A 12,899-nucleotide genomic window follows, 5' to 3' on the forward strand; every position below is an offset into this window, starting at 1 on the left:
TAAACCTGTGTTTGTCTTCAACAGCACTGTGTGTTATGAGCCAAATATACAGATGGTTGTGCAAGAGCTCTGCTGGAATAATGGGTTGGTTTTTCCTCTTGCTTAGTAACAAGTTAAATGGTGGAAGGCATAGGTTTATGGATTCTTTGAAAAAGGTTTGAGGAGTTTTTCCCAGTTAAAGCTCCTAGGAGATGCCTAGTAGCATCTAGCAATGGGATTTTCAAACAGAGGCTCCTTTCACCACAGCAAAGAAGCACAAAATCTACCTGCATCTGTCAGTGTGTAAGTGAAATTGCCTTTTACACACACATGTGCAGGAGAAGAGCTGTGTTCAGGCTGGCTGGGGTGGTGCAGCTCTGAGCACTGCTGCTCAGCTCCTCGGTGTCCCTGGGGCAGAGCTGCCTTGCTGAGGACAGGCTGGACTCTGCACTGACACACAGAGTGGGCACTGCTCTGGAGGATGGGGCCTGAGCTCACTGTGCATGGGCTTATCTGTCCCAGGGCTGCCCTTAGGACACAATTCAGGCAGGCTTTGTAACACCAGTGTCAGATTTTTCCTGGTATTTTACCTCACTGACAGCTACTTGTACTCACAGAACTGAGAAGGAACCTGTCAAGTCCTGAAGTGTGACTTTCCCAGCAATGTGTTCTAGGGCAAATCATTAATGTCATTATTCTTTTGTTTTCAACACAGTGAGACAACTCCAGCTGTCAGTGAATGTGCATAATACACAGGGATGCCTTTGGTATGCTACAGAGCAGCCTGTCAGAAGGTGACTCAGACCCAAATAAAGGTACCAGCCTTCATTGAACAGGGCTCAGTCATCACCCTCAGTCTCAGACCTGTCTGCTGATGGCTTGGGACCAAAGCTCTTGTGGGCTGATTGAGAACTTTTTTAAAAACGCTTTTGAACCTGGGAATTCTGTAGTTTAACAATCAGAATCCCTGGGAGCAATCACCTTCCCTGTAAAGCACAGATTTATTCCTGGGTCAGCCTCATTTTACTAATAACAGGAAGAAATTCCTTGGGAGTATTTTAATACAAATTTTAAAAGTCTTCTTGTCATAAAACAAACAAGTCACATCAATCTGTTCCTGACCTTGGCATGAGAGTTGGGGTGGGACTGTTGATGTATTAAAATGAAAGAAATTCAGTTGGCAAAATTCTTTCTCTGGGGCCACTTTTTACCTGTGAATAGGGGTACTTTGGTTCAGGAAAAAGACAAATACAGTCCTGACATTGCATCTTTTTGCTACCCTGACTTTCAGCTGCATTATTTTTCTTCCATCTGTGGATAATACAACAGGTTTTCTTCAACATTCCCTTTTCAAGGTGTATAAAATCAGCAGTGGTCAATGTCTATCTAGCCTTTGCCAGCTGTGGAAATTATCCAAGTTGTATCACAGCTGCTGGGCATCTTTTAATTGCAAGCCACAATTACACTGCTCCCCTGCTCTTGGTTCCCCAGCCAGCAGCTGCTTGGAAGGGGAGAAAGAACTCACAAGGAGCAGTTCCCTGAGGATAAAAGGTGATTTTCCCCTTTTTGGGCTGGGTAGCAGGTCTGGGAGCTGTTATGGTATCAGGACATGCAAATGCTGTTTCCATGAGAATTAAATAGCTGAACTGACTCAAGTCCCTGCTGGCCTCACTGTGCTCCCAGGCTCAGCCAGGGATGCACCTGAGCCCTTTGTGTCCTGGGACATCCCAAGGGATGATGTTCCTGGGCTCAGATGCTGGGGAACAGCAGTCCTGGTGCTTTTGTGGTAGGTATGTTTTGTATCATAGCAAATCTCTAGTTTGGCATTTGCTTGAGGAAAGCAGCAAGCAACAAGCAACAAACAAGTGTGGCTTAAATCAGAAACACCTGCAAAATTATGGAGGGTTTGTGTGTGTGTTTTAAATGAAAGTGGGGGCAAATTTTTTCTTGGCTTAGACTTTTGCAGTTTGTTGAAAAATTACATGGTCTCCATTCCCTCCTTGCAAAGTTAATTGTTGTCAAACCCTGAGCCAACTGAAATAAGCTTTTGTTTCTCACAGTGGAGAAGAAAAGCTGAGCAGGATCTGTTTATGTTCTGAAAGCACACACAGCCAGTTCTGGGCCTGAGCTCTGGTTTGTGTTGCCTTGATCAAAGACACCAGATAGAGCAGCAGACAAAGCAGGGCCTGGGCTGGGCTGGCAGCAGAGGCAGGAGATGCCCTTGGCAGGTTTTACCTGACATTCTCCTCTCTCCAGAAACCTGCATGTTTTCATTGCATTAACTGTTCATTGCTCCCCACACTGTTACCAGCAGTGCCAGTGCTGGGTTTCTGCACCAGTGCTTGGGTCTCCATTCCCTCCATGCAGACAGCCTCAAGTCAAGCTCTGTCTGATGAAGTCCTGGTTTATTGGTTTGCTGATTTTTTCATTGCTTCATTCATCCCAAATTAATCATACTCCCTGTTCTTCAGCTGCCATTTATGTCTGGTTGTTTTTTTTTTCTTTTCCATCATTAAACCTCCTTCATCCCCCACTCTTGAATCCCCACTGGTGAGGAGTTTCCCTATTCCCAAAGCACTGTGAGTTCCTGGCTGGCCCCACCACAGCAGTCTCAGGGCTGGAGAGGTTTGTGCTTGTCACAATGACACGTGCAGTGGCATCACTACAGCACCTCCTGCACATACAGACACATTTCAAGGAAAAAAGGAAAGCAGCTCTCCTTAAATTGCTGAGGAAATAAGGACAATGTGCTGCTGGGCACTGGAATGCTTCCTCCCTTTGCTCTCTAACAAAGCATTTGTCAAACCCAGCACGTTCTGCTGTGTGTGGTTCATGTCCTGAGGAGGAATTTGCCCCCCATATGTGACTGAGGAGCATTATGTGGTATTGTCAACACACACAGGGCTGCCCAGGCACTTCCAAGTGCTCACATAACCCAAACTGCTCCCCAGCACAAGAAAGGACACCCGATGATTTTTGTAATTCTAACTCTTATTTTCTTGCTGGAATAGAAATCTTTTTGTTCACTCATCCTTTTCCTTATTGGGTCTAATTTTATTGATTGTTGAACAAACTTGTACTAATCCTAAGCCCTTTCTGCTTGTATTAAAAAAGGGATTTCCATGGGCTTATAAGCTTGCCTTTTTGAATCAGAACGCCATGTTGGTTTATCTCATAATCTTTAATATCTCATTACCAGCAGGAACAGCATATGGAATCTTAAATTGAGCAACTGAAGGTCTTGGTTGTGAACAAATTGTGTTCATTGTAAGGTCTGAATCTGTGCAGAAGATCCCCTGTGCCTCTCGCATAGGTAACTGCATGAACTGCATTCATCCTGCAGATGCAATGGCTTGCAGTGCAGTGTTTACCAAGGGCAATGTCAGACTGGTGGGATTGGAGCTGCCCTGCTTCATTTGTTTAATTTTGCAGCTTTTTCTCTCCTCTTTGGAGTCAGTGCTGTGTCCTGGGGCTTTGGTTCAAGTGGAACGCAGCTAAAGCAGCTGCCTTTCAGCTGTGTGCTGCCTCGTAGATGATATCTGATATCGATGGTGCTGCTCTTGCTGTTTATGTATCGTTTTGTAAACTAAAAGGTATTGTTTTAATGGATTTGCTGAAGAGCACCGCCAAGCATTCAGCTCATGAACTGTCCTCTTTGATTCATTGCTATTTGAAATTCAGTGTGTGACTGATCAACTGGGTTGCATAGAATTTTTTTTCTTTATGTTGCCTGAATCAATCAAACTTTCTCAGTGAGAAACTGTAATTTAAAAGAAAAACACACAAAACTGAAAAACCCTATTTATATTCTAAGGTCTGGATTTTTAAGAGTGCAAAGAGCATTAAAGAAGACTTAAGAAGTCAGCTGGAGTTTTCCTGGCATGAAATAGCACAGAGTTAGTGCAGTTTGTCTTACAGCACTTTAGTTCAGTCCCAGCATTGTAAGCAGGTATAAATCTGAGCAGCCCTGATGAGTGAGGAGGTTGTCTCTGCTTCAGTCTGGTCTCCAGGCTGTGAAAAGTTGGTCTGAAATGAGGAGGCAGCCGGGACAGGGCTGCAGCCAGGCTGAGAAACAAAAGGGAGGCCAAGAAAGAGGAGGAGAAAAAAGGCAGAGGAAAAACTTCTAACACAAAAACATGAAAAAAACCATGTTACAGACTTTTTCAAAGTGGAGAATTTGCTCATTTTTAGAGCTGTCGCAATGAAAAATTGAGTCACAAATGAACAGTATTCTCTTTTCTCTGATGAATTAAAATCATATAACTATGTTTACTAAGTGCCAAAAGAAAAGATACTCTAAGAACATAAAGTTTGTTGTGTGTTAAAGATTTCAGAACACAGACAATAAACCCAAGACATCTCTGGATATGGCCTGAGGAGTGCATGTTTGTAATGCATTGCATATGTCCCTCCATGCACATCTGATCTGGGGCTGGCAGTCTGGGCTGTTATTTCACTTGATTTGTATATTTTAAAAGCCCCAGCTCCTTCCTCACTGAAGATGAGGAGATTATTTTTTTATATTTGTTTTAATTGGACACAAGTAAAGCAGATTCCTGACAAAGCAAAAATCCAAACATTTTTCTTTCTGTTGCTTTTTAGAGAACAAATATTTTTAAGAATTCATAGGGCTCTGCAAGTCAAGTGTCAGAACTTGAAATGAGAAAAGGAGGGAGATAGAGGGAAAATTGTGATGAAAAAGAATGACAGAGTCTGGCTGGGGAAAACAATAATGGATATGGGTAGAATGAAAGGACTGAGCCCTTGGCTGGTGTTAATTGGTCCAACTCCTCTAAAGTTGGTAGAGGATTGATTCACAGCAGTTGTAATCCTCGAGTTAAATCCCAGCCCCACTGGGAGTTTTATCATTGTCTTCAAAAGAAGAAAGATTGTAACCTGTGTGTTATTTTATTCAGTTAGCCAGTGAATCTCCTCACAGCAAAAAGAACTGGGCTCAGCCAGCTCTTCCCTGGGGGAGGAGTGGGGGTCAGAGTGCTTTAGGAACTAGAAATGTGGAACTAGCTCTCTGCAAAAATTGTAAAAAACCTTCCAAACAAGCCTTTGTCTCATCTTAGTAGTTGATGCTTTTTCACAGCTACCATTCAAAACTGCTGAACTGCAAAATTTTCTAATCCAAGCCAGGTGAAAACTTCAGCTCTTGGCTCGTTTCCTGAGACGAGTTTGGGTCTGTGTCCAACCTCCAGCAATGGATGCTGCGTTTGCACAGGGCCATGGCAGACAGCTGAGCTCCTGCTCACAGACACAGGAGCAAGGCACAGAGCTCATTTGCACTACGTGGTGTGCATGGGAAGCAGTTGTTGATCCTGGCTTATCAGAGGCTAAATTCAAGGAATACAAACTCTAAAGTGTAAACCAGGCCAGGTGATGGGGGATGAAGAGATTTAATGACAAAAAGTACAGTCCTTGGCTTGGTAAAATCTACCTGATGGACTTAATGTGGGATTGGCCTTTGGCTGTCTCTAAGCACCACTGCTGAGATTTCAGAGGTGCCAGAGGCCACACAAACCCTAAGGGACAGAAAACCAGCATAAAGCTCCTATTTTGCATATTTTGTGGGTTTTTTCCCATGCCTTGTAACTACTGAACCATCAGAAAGCTGCTTTTAGGTTGCTATTCAGACTTGGTTTGGCAGTTTCAAGCTTAGCCTCCTAATTAACTACGTGGAGTTGCAACCTGTGTATGCAGAATATTGACACATTCCTAATTATCTTACTCATGTATGAGGAATTTAAGATACTAAATTCAACTTCCCCTAGGATTAAACTTGGCTCTGTTCCTCAGGCTCTGGCTGAAACAGTGCAAGGAACATCAAAATCCCACTGTCAACACCACAGAGATCCACACAAAGCCAAGACAAACTCCCCTCAGAGCCCAGCACACATCCGCACACGACTGCATGGGAAACAGGCACAGAAAAGCAGTTTATACATGGCTCAGAGATGAGGATACTCCTGGGGAGGACTGGCTTGCTTGCTCTGAGTCTTTTTCCTGAAAATTTGTTTCTTTTTTTGTTGTTGAAAAGAAATTACTGGATAAAGAGCAAACTCTCCTTTGTCATAGAAATACGGTCTCTTAAGGTGGCATTGACAAAATATCTACTGTTTGGGGATGTTCTGGTAAAAGTAGATTCAAAAGTAGATTCAAGTTTTTGGCAGGAATTCACTTGGTTTTTATGTGTTGAAAATAAGCCAGAGTAGTAAATGCTATGCCAGAATAGTGGTGTTCTACGGACTTTCTTAAGGCAAAAGATAAGAGATTATTTTTTGTCCTCTTGGTGTTTTCTTTGTATTTTCTTTTTTTTCTTTGGTGAACCATTTCCCTGAAATAGTTTCTCAGCTTTTACTCCATGCAGTTGTGGTCTTCTCAGCATTACCTTTAGTTTATATTTCCCCTTTGTTCCTGTACTCACTTTGTAGCTAGATTTTCAATTCCTCCCTTGCTCAGATTGCCGCTGATCCCTGTAGTGTCTGTGAGCTGCAGTATTTCATCCCACGATTGTTTTCTGTAATTGTGTACCAAATACAGGCTGCTGTTGTGTTTGATGAGGAGTGAAGAGTGGTGCACAGCCATCATTACCTGGGAGCTCACTGTAGACTTCCTGATATTGGCAGCATTCTTGCAGAAGTGCTGTAAGCAGAGGTGAGGGTAAGGCTCTGCCTCCAGCTGTAGCTTTCCAGCTCTAGACACCTTTGTGGGCAGGGGAAGAATAGGAAGAGGAAATAAAAAATAATCAGAGAGATCAGAATTATATATAATTATATATTTAGATTCCACTTTTTTTTTTCCTTTGCATGCATGGTCACAACAAGCCTGAGTTTGTGAATAGATGGGCTGAGACCCCAAAGGTGTTTTACTTGCAAATTGTATCTAGAGATTTCATTTGGGAGTTATTAGTGAAGGGCACTTTGGGGGATTTGCCTGCATACCAACACTGTCCAGGCATCAGATTACCTTGTATGAGGACAGGAGAGTTGAGGAGAGCAGAGGCCCCTTGTGACACCCTGTCCTTCCTGTGTCTCTTCTGTTGTTTCACCAGCTACTCCTGTGCTTGGGGCTGCTAGAGCCTGGTGGAACAGTCTTGTAATTCAGCATGGGTCAGCACCATAGCCCTAACAGTCAACCTGAGCAGCTTCAATCCAGCAAAAAGTTCAGAATGCAGGTGTAAACTGGAAGCTACTCACCATCCAATTGCCACAACTTTACCAAGGACAAGCAGAGAGCTGGAGTCAAGATTAGCCTGGCTCCTACTGAGCTGGCTCTGGAGAAATGGATCACCAAACCCTGGACACTGCTGCAGCTATCAATGCTGGTAAATAGCTAAAGCCCTTTAATTCTGCCCAGCTTAGGAGACTTAAAAATTCCATCACATCACACCACAGCTTCCTCTTCGTGCTGCACAGGCACTCCATAAATCCACACGGTTCTCTCCCTCTTATCTGAATCGCAATGCAGTTATTAAACAAATTGTAAGTCTATTTCATATCCTTTTTACTACTTTGAAAACTGCACAATATAAAGCTTAATAAAAGCTGAATGCTCCAAAACTGCTCTTAGAACTGAAAATATGACTACATCAAAAGACTTTACAAGGGCAGGATTTTAATGGCTGAATAATATGCTGGAACAGAGCAGTAATTTCTTCTCGAATGCTGGGATGAATTATTTATGCTTTGACAATATTATGTGTCTCTAAAGCAGCTTTTAGTTATTCGCCTATTGGAGGACACAGCTGATCCTGCTGCCCACTCTTGTAATTACATTAACCTCTTGACACTACATGACAAGCTTTTCCTGTGAACTACAATCAATAGCCCATAACTGCTACCTATTTAATAGGGCCATGGTTACACTTCAGATATAATTAGCTCTTTTCCCCCTTCCTCTTTTAACAGAGTGTGGAAAAAGCCCATGTTGTTTAAATTAAAAAAAAAAATACACACAACAAAATAAAGGCTGTTAAGGAAAAGAATAAAAGCATTCAAATCACTGAATAGGCAAGTAATATGTTCCCTGAGTTTGGTTCAGAAATGTGCAGCCCCTCCATTAGTTCACATCTGCATTTAAAAGGAAGGGGAAGCCATAGCCCAGGAGGACTTTTAGGAATCACTTGCAGAAGTGTTGGTACAGGTGGGCAAGGCTGTGGCAGGATACAGCTGAAGCACAGGCTGATGATGAGATAAAGCAGCTTCATGCCCACTCTGTTTCACCTGGCTTTCACATGTCATTGCATGCCATTGGAGCTGCCTTGTCTCAGGGATATATTTAGATTGAGATAAATACTTACAGGTCTTGAAATAAAAGTGTTTGACTAATTGTGTTAACACTTTCAAACAAGTAATGCTTTCTTGAAGCTAATCTTTTTCATGTTATGGATAATTTGAAGAGACTAATGGACACAGTATGAAAGAGATTGATCTTCATCTTGGTGTAATAGAGATTACCTGTCATGGGGCCTTTAAAACACCTTTTCCTTCCTTGATCTGTAGGTAGGTGGTCGTGCTCATGCCATTGGCCCAGACAACACTGCCCCAATTGTAATTTAAACGTTTATTATTTTCTCTACTCCAAATAAATCTTTACATTTTCATGTGCTATTTTGAAAAATGGCCTTCAGGAACTAAAGAGGTTTTGTGGCTTTTTTTGATTTTGTTTTTTGGTTGGTAGATTGAGCACTTAATGCAGCTGGTCATTTTAACAGAACAGGACAAGCACTTGTAATCAGGTTTTGTAACTTTTTAAAAACAGGCAGTTTGCAAGAGTTGTATTCCTTCAATCAGGATCCAAAGAAATCAAGTTGATGAACTTCTTTCCAGATCCTCCAAGGGACTTCCAACCAGGTTTGCAGCAAGGTAAATTAATGCTATTGACACATGACAAGACAATATTGGTAGTGAAAAAACCGGACTGGTTTCTTTCGTCACAACCATCTTTCTCTAGATCTGTCAACCCTTTCCATTGGGTGCCTCTGTGTTTTTTAGGATCCTCACTCAAATTTCAACCCTTTTGGAGCTAGATGCCTAAACTTATGTAACATCAGGGTCTTAGGACTAGCTTGTCTTCTCTGAAATTACTGAAAAATATTTCTTTACTTGCTTGACTTCACTGGCAGGAAATGTTCTTTTGTGAGCGTACCTGTTGTGACAAGTTTCTTTAAAATGCAAAAATTACAGACTCTAACTTCAGCTTGTAAGCAGTTATTCTCTAACCTTCATCTTATAAGTAGTTATAAGAAAATACATTCACTTGTAGTAAAAATAATAGCTTTTGTTTCTTGTGTTTGTGCACTTTACTGGCTTAGGTGGGGCTTAGATCGTGGATGTGGCTGAGGCCCTGGGAAGCTTCCTGACCCTGACCATGCCTTGCGGTCACTAAAACAGAGCCTAAACTGCTCTGTGACATTGGTTCTCTGGAATAAGGGTGAGGTTTGATGATTAACAATATGTAGTCCCAGGAAGGCTTACCTTTGCTTAGTAAATATTATATTTCCTATTTCAAGACTATAAGGAAGCCATGGTTTGCCCTGCCCTCAAAAGCTCAGAATAGAATAACAGATATGAAAGCAGATTTCTGCTATAAAAACTTCCTTATCAGTGTGTGCAGTTGCTATCTGGACACTTTTTTTTTCAGCATAGACAGATTACCAGAATTGTTAATACTCTTCTAAATTAGAGTAATAGCTCTGTTTAAGATGGTAACTAGATGCTCCTGGGAATAGCACTGGAGTAATCAACCATAAGGCAGAGATTCCAAGGAAACTCTGAAACACCTTCCCATTTCTCCCAAGAGACAAAAGACAAGAAAGAGAAGAGCTGAATAAGCAGTTAATAACATATAATGAGTTAGAAGTTTAAAGTTTATGATGATTCATAATTATTATAAGAAACCAGTTTGTCAATTCATGAATTCAAGACAAGCTTGTTTTCCTGCACGCTGCCTATTGCCACTCTCTGTGGCTGTGAGGTGTTGTACTGCCTTTCAACAGAACTTCATTTTTGGAGACATTTTTTCTTTCCTTCAGTATGTCTGTCAAGTAAGCAAAGGGTTTGGCTAGGTTTTCTGTTCCCCCTCCTTAAATTTATTAAAAAAAAAAAAATGATGCCAGTCAGATTTTCTAAGATATTTTTGGTAACAGAATTTCCCTCACACAGATTTGTTGATCCCAGTAGCTGACAAGGTGTGTTAAAGCAAGTTCTTATAAAACTGCTGTCCTAAGAAAAATGATAGATTATCTGCTTCTCTGCAGAAGGCAGACATCCTCTTTTCATAGCTTGAGTGTGTCAGAGGTTCTCAAAGGTGAATCTGTTGTAGCCTTGACAATTTGAGAATAGAGTGAAGGAGACAGAGGTAAAGGACCTGAGGGCAGGGAAGGGAGGAGGAGGAGGAAGGCTGGTTCTCAGAGCAGGGCAGAAGTAAACACCCCAGCAGCTGAATGGATGGGTCTGTCTGGGACACTGACATTTGGGAGTGCACCAAATGAGAAAAGGGTCATTTAGCAGCTTACTAACTTCCACAATTAACAACCCCTCCACCCCAGATGGAAACAGTGATAATTTTCTTACTATTTTATAGCTTAGTTCTGATAAGATGTTGGAAGATCTCAGTCTTTGAGGCTCCCCTTGTGTTATTTAACATGTCAGTTACAGTTTGTCTACCAAAGAAACCCTCATCTATTTAGAAAAAAAAGGAAATGTTTTGTTACTTCCAGTTTACAAAGTAGGAATTGTGACTCACTGAGAGGGAGTTATTTTATTAAAGGTCACCCAGACAAGTATGTGACAAAGGCAGGAACAGAAATCAGATCTTCAGGACAACAAACCTGTTCTTCAATGGCAAGGATATTTTCCTTCTGCATTTTTAGTGTTTGGAATAGGCTGAGAAGCTCTTCCTGACTGTAGATTTGTTTAATGGTATTACAAGATTAACAGTAGTCATCTGGCTGGAATTTTCCCTAACAAGTCATATCACTATGTGTTTATTTAATATGATATAACCTTTCATTTTCCTGCCGGCAAATATTTCATTTCAGAGATACTAAGCTGACTGAAGTTACAACTTGCATGAGTGATATGGAATTTGAAGTTAAACAGCAGACTGTTTGTTATATTTATAACTGATAGCAAAAGGGATTTCAGTTTGTAATTAAAAATAAAAAAATCAGGAGCTTGTCAGCATTAAAGTGAGGGAAGTCCTCATTGGGAAATGCACAGCATAGCTGAAGTATTTATGCACCTATTTATTTTCTTGCACACCCATGTGATTAATCTGTGTGCTATCAGCTGCTCTCCCAAACAATGATTTCCTCAGCTCTGGATTGCACAGAGCCAGGCACGGCATGAAATGAGAGCGAGCTGCTTCGGTTTTCCTGGGCTGTTCTTTGTGCTGCAGCAGCAGGCAGAGCCTGGATTGTTATGAGCAGGGTGTTTCTCATCCTGCCAGGCCTTTTCCTACAGCCCCTGCCAATTTGGCCTCACAGTGGGGTACACTTGTCTTTGAAGGCTGAGTGAGCTGAGAATGTGGTTTTGATTCTTATCTCTGAGCAGATTTGGCACCTTCATCTCACATGGGGAAGGGGAAATGAAAATCAAGCCTGGAATCACCAGTATGGCAATGCAAAGTGCTCCTATGAGGCTGGCAGGACACAAACCTGCAGGGTACGTCCTGAACATAGGCACCAGTCCTTTAAGGACTAGATTACCCCAGTTTGGGAGCTTCTATTCCAGAGGACACTGGTGCATTCTTTTCTAGACAGGAGAGTTCAGACACCTTCTAAAGGCACCTGAATAAACAAAGTCTATGAGCATTTCACTGAGGTAACACTGGAAGTCCTAGAAAAGGATATTTTCCCTGTTGTGTGGTAACCCACCCATTTGTACATACATTATTTAACAGTGGTCACCTAGGAATGGCAAGCAAGGGAGTATCTCATGTTCCCTTTGAGATGTTACAGGAATAGTATTCCATTACAGCATATAGTATCCATAATGGCTTGAGTGATACATTCATTGTATCCAGTGTCCATTTTGAACAGGGAAGGAGAAAAATGGTAACATGATCACACTGTCCATAGCCTGGGATTTGGGATACAGCTGGGTTGCTTCTGCTGAAAAAAAGGCTTGAATACAGCAGAACAATTTACTTCCAAATCTGTTTTTCTATTGCATTATTCCAGATTTGTTGGGGAGGGGGGTTGGGGGAGTGGTTTATGGTATGAAAGAGGATTTCAGCTGCTGCAGAGCAGATGTCTGCAGCAAGCAACCAATGAAGTCCACCAGCTTGTTCAGTGAGCAGAGCACAGGCACTCTGAAAGGAAAAAGTCTGGAACCCGGGCCTTGTATTTAGATATAAGTTTGTAGGCACACAGTTTGTGGTAATTGGGAGTGGGGCTGGGCTCAGTCTGATCCCTAATGGCCACAGCTGTGAGCAGCAGGTGAGCAGCATTGACAGCAATGAGCCATGGAGTGCCCAGGGGCACTGACCAACCACCAAAGGGAACAGAGGGCACACAGGTGCAGTGCATCAACAGGAGGGGATAAAAGGTTGGGCTAAACAAGAAGGGCAGATGCTTGCAGCCTTCTGAAGTGACATGGTGTTGCTGTGTATGGGCAGAGGCCTGAAGCCTTCTGATGAGGTATGGTGTTACTCTGGATGGGTTGAAGCTTTCTGAAATCGTGTGGTGAAGCTCTGTGTATGGTGGCCCTCTCAACTGTGACACAAGTTTGAGCTCCTTCACCCAGGGTGGGTCCAGCCCTGCTCCTCTATCCCAGGTAGGAGGCAAAGTCAAAGGGAGAGAGTTGAAAGCTCCCTGCAATGTCAGGGATGTGACACCAGCTGCTGAGCATCCCTGTGCTCCTCGGCATGAGAGCACCAGGCTGGGCATTCCCTGTGCTTAGAAATATCCT

This window comes from Geospiza fortis, unplaced genomic scaffold (genome assembly GCF_000277835.1).
Source record: "Geospiza fortis unplaced genomic scaffold, GeoFor_1.0 scaffold900, whole genome shotgun sequence".
NCBI lineage: Eukaryota > Metazoa > Chordata > Aves > Passeriformes > Thraupidae > Geospiza > Geospiza fortis.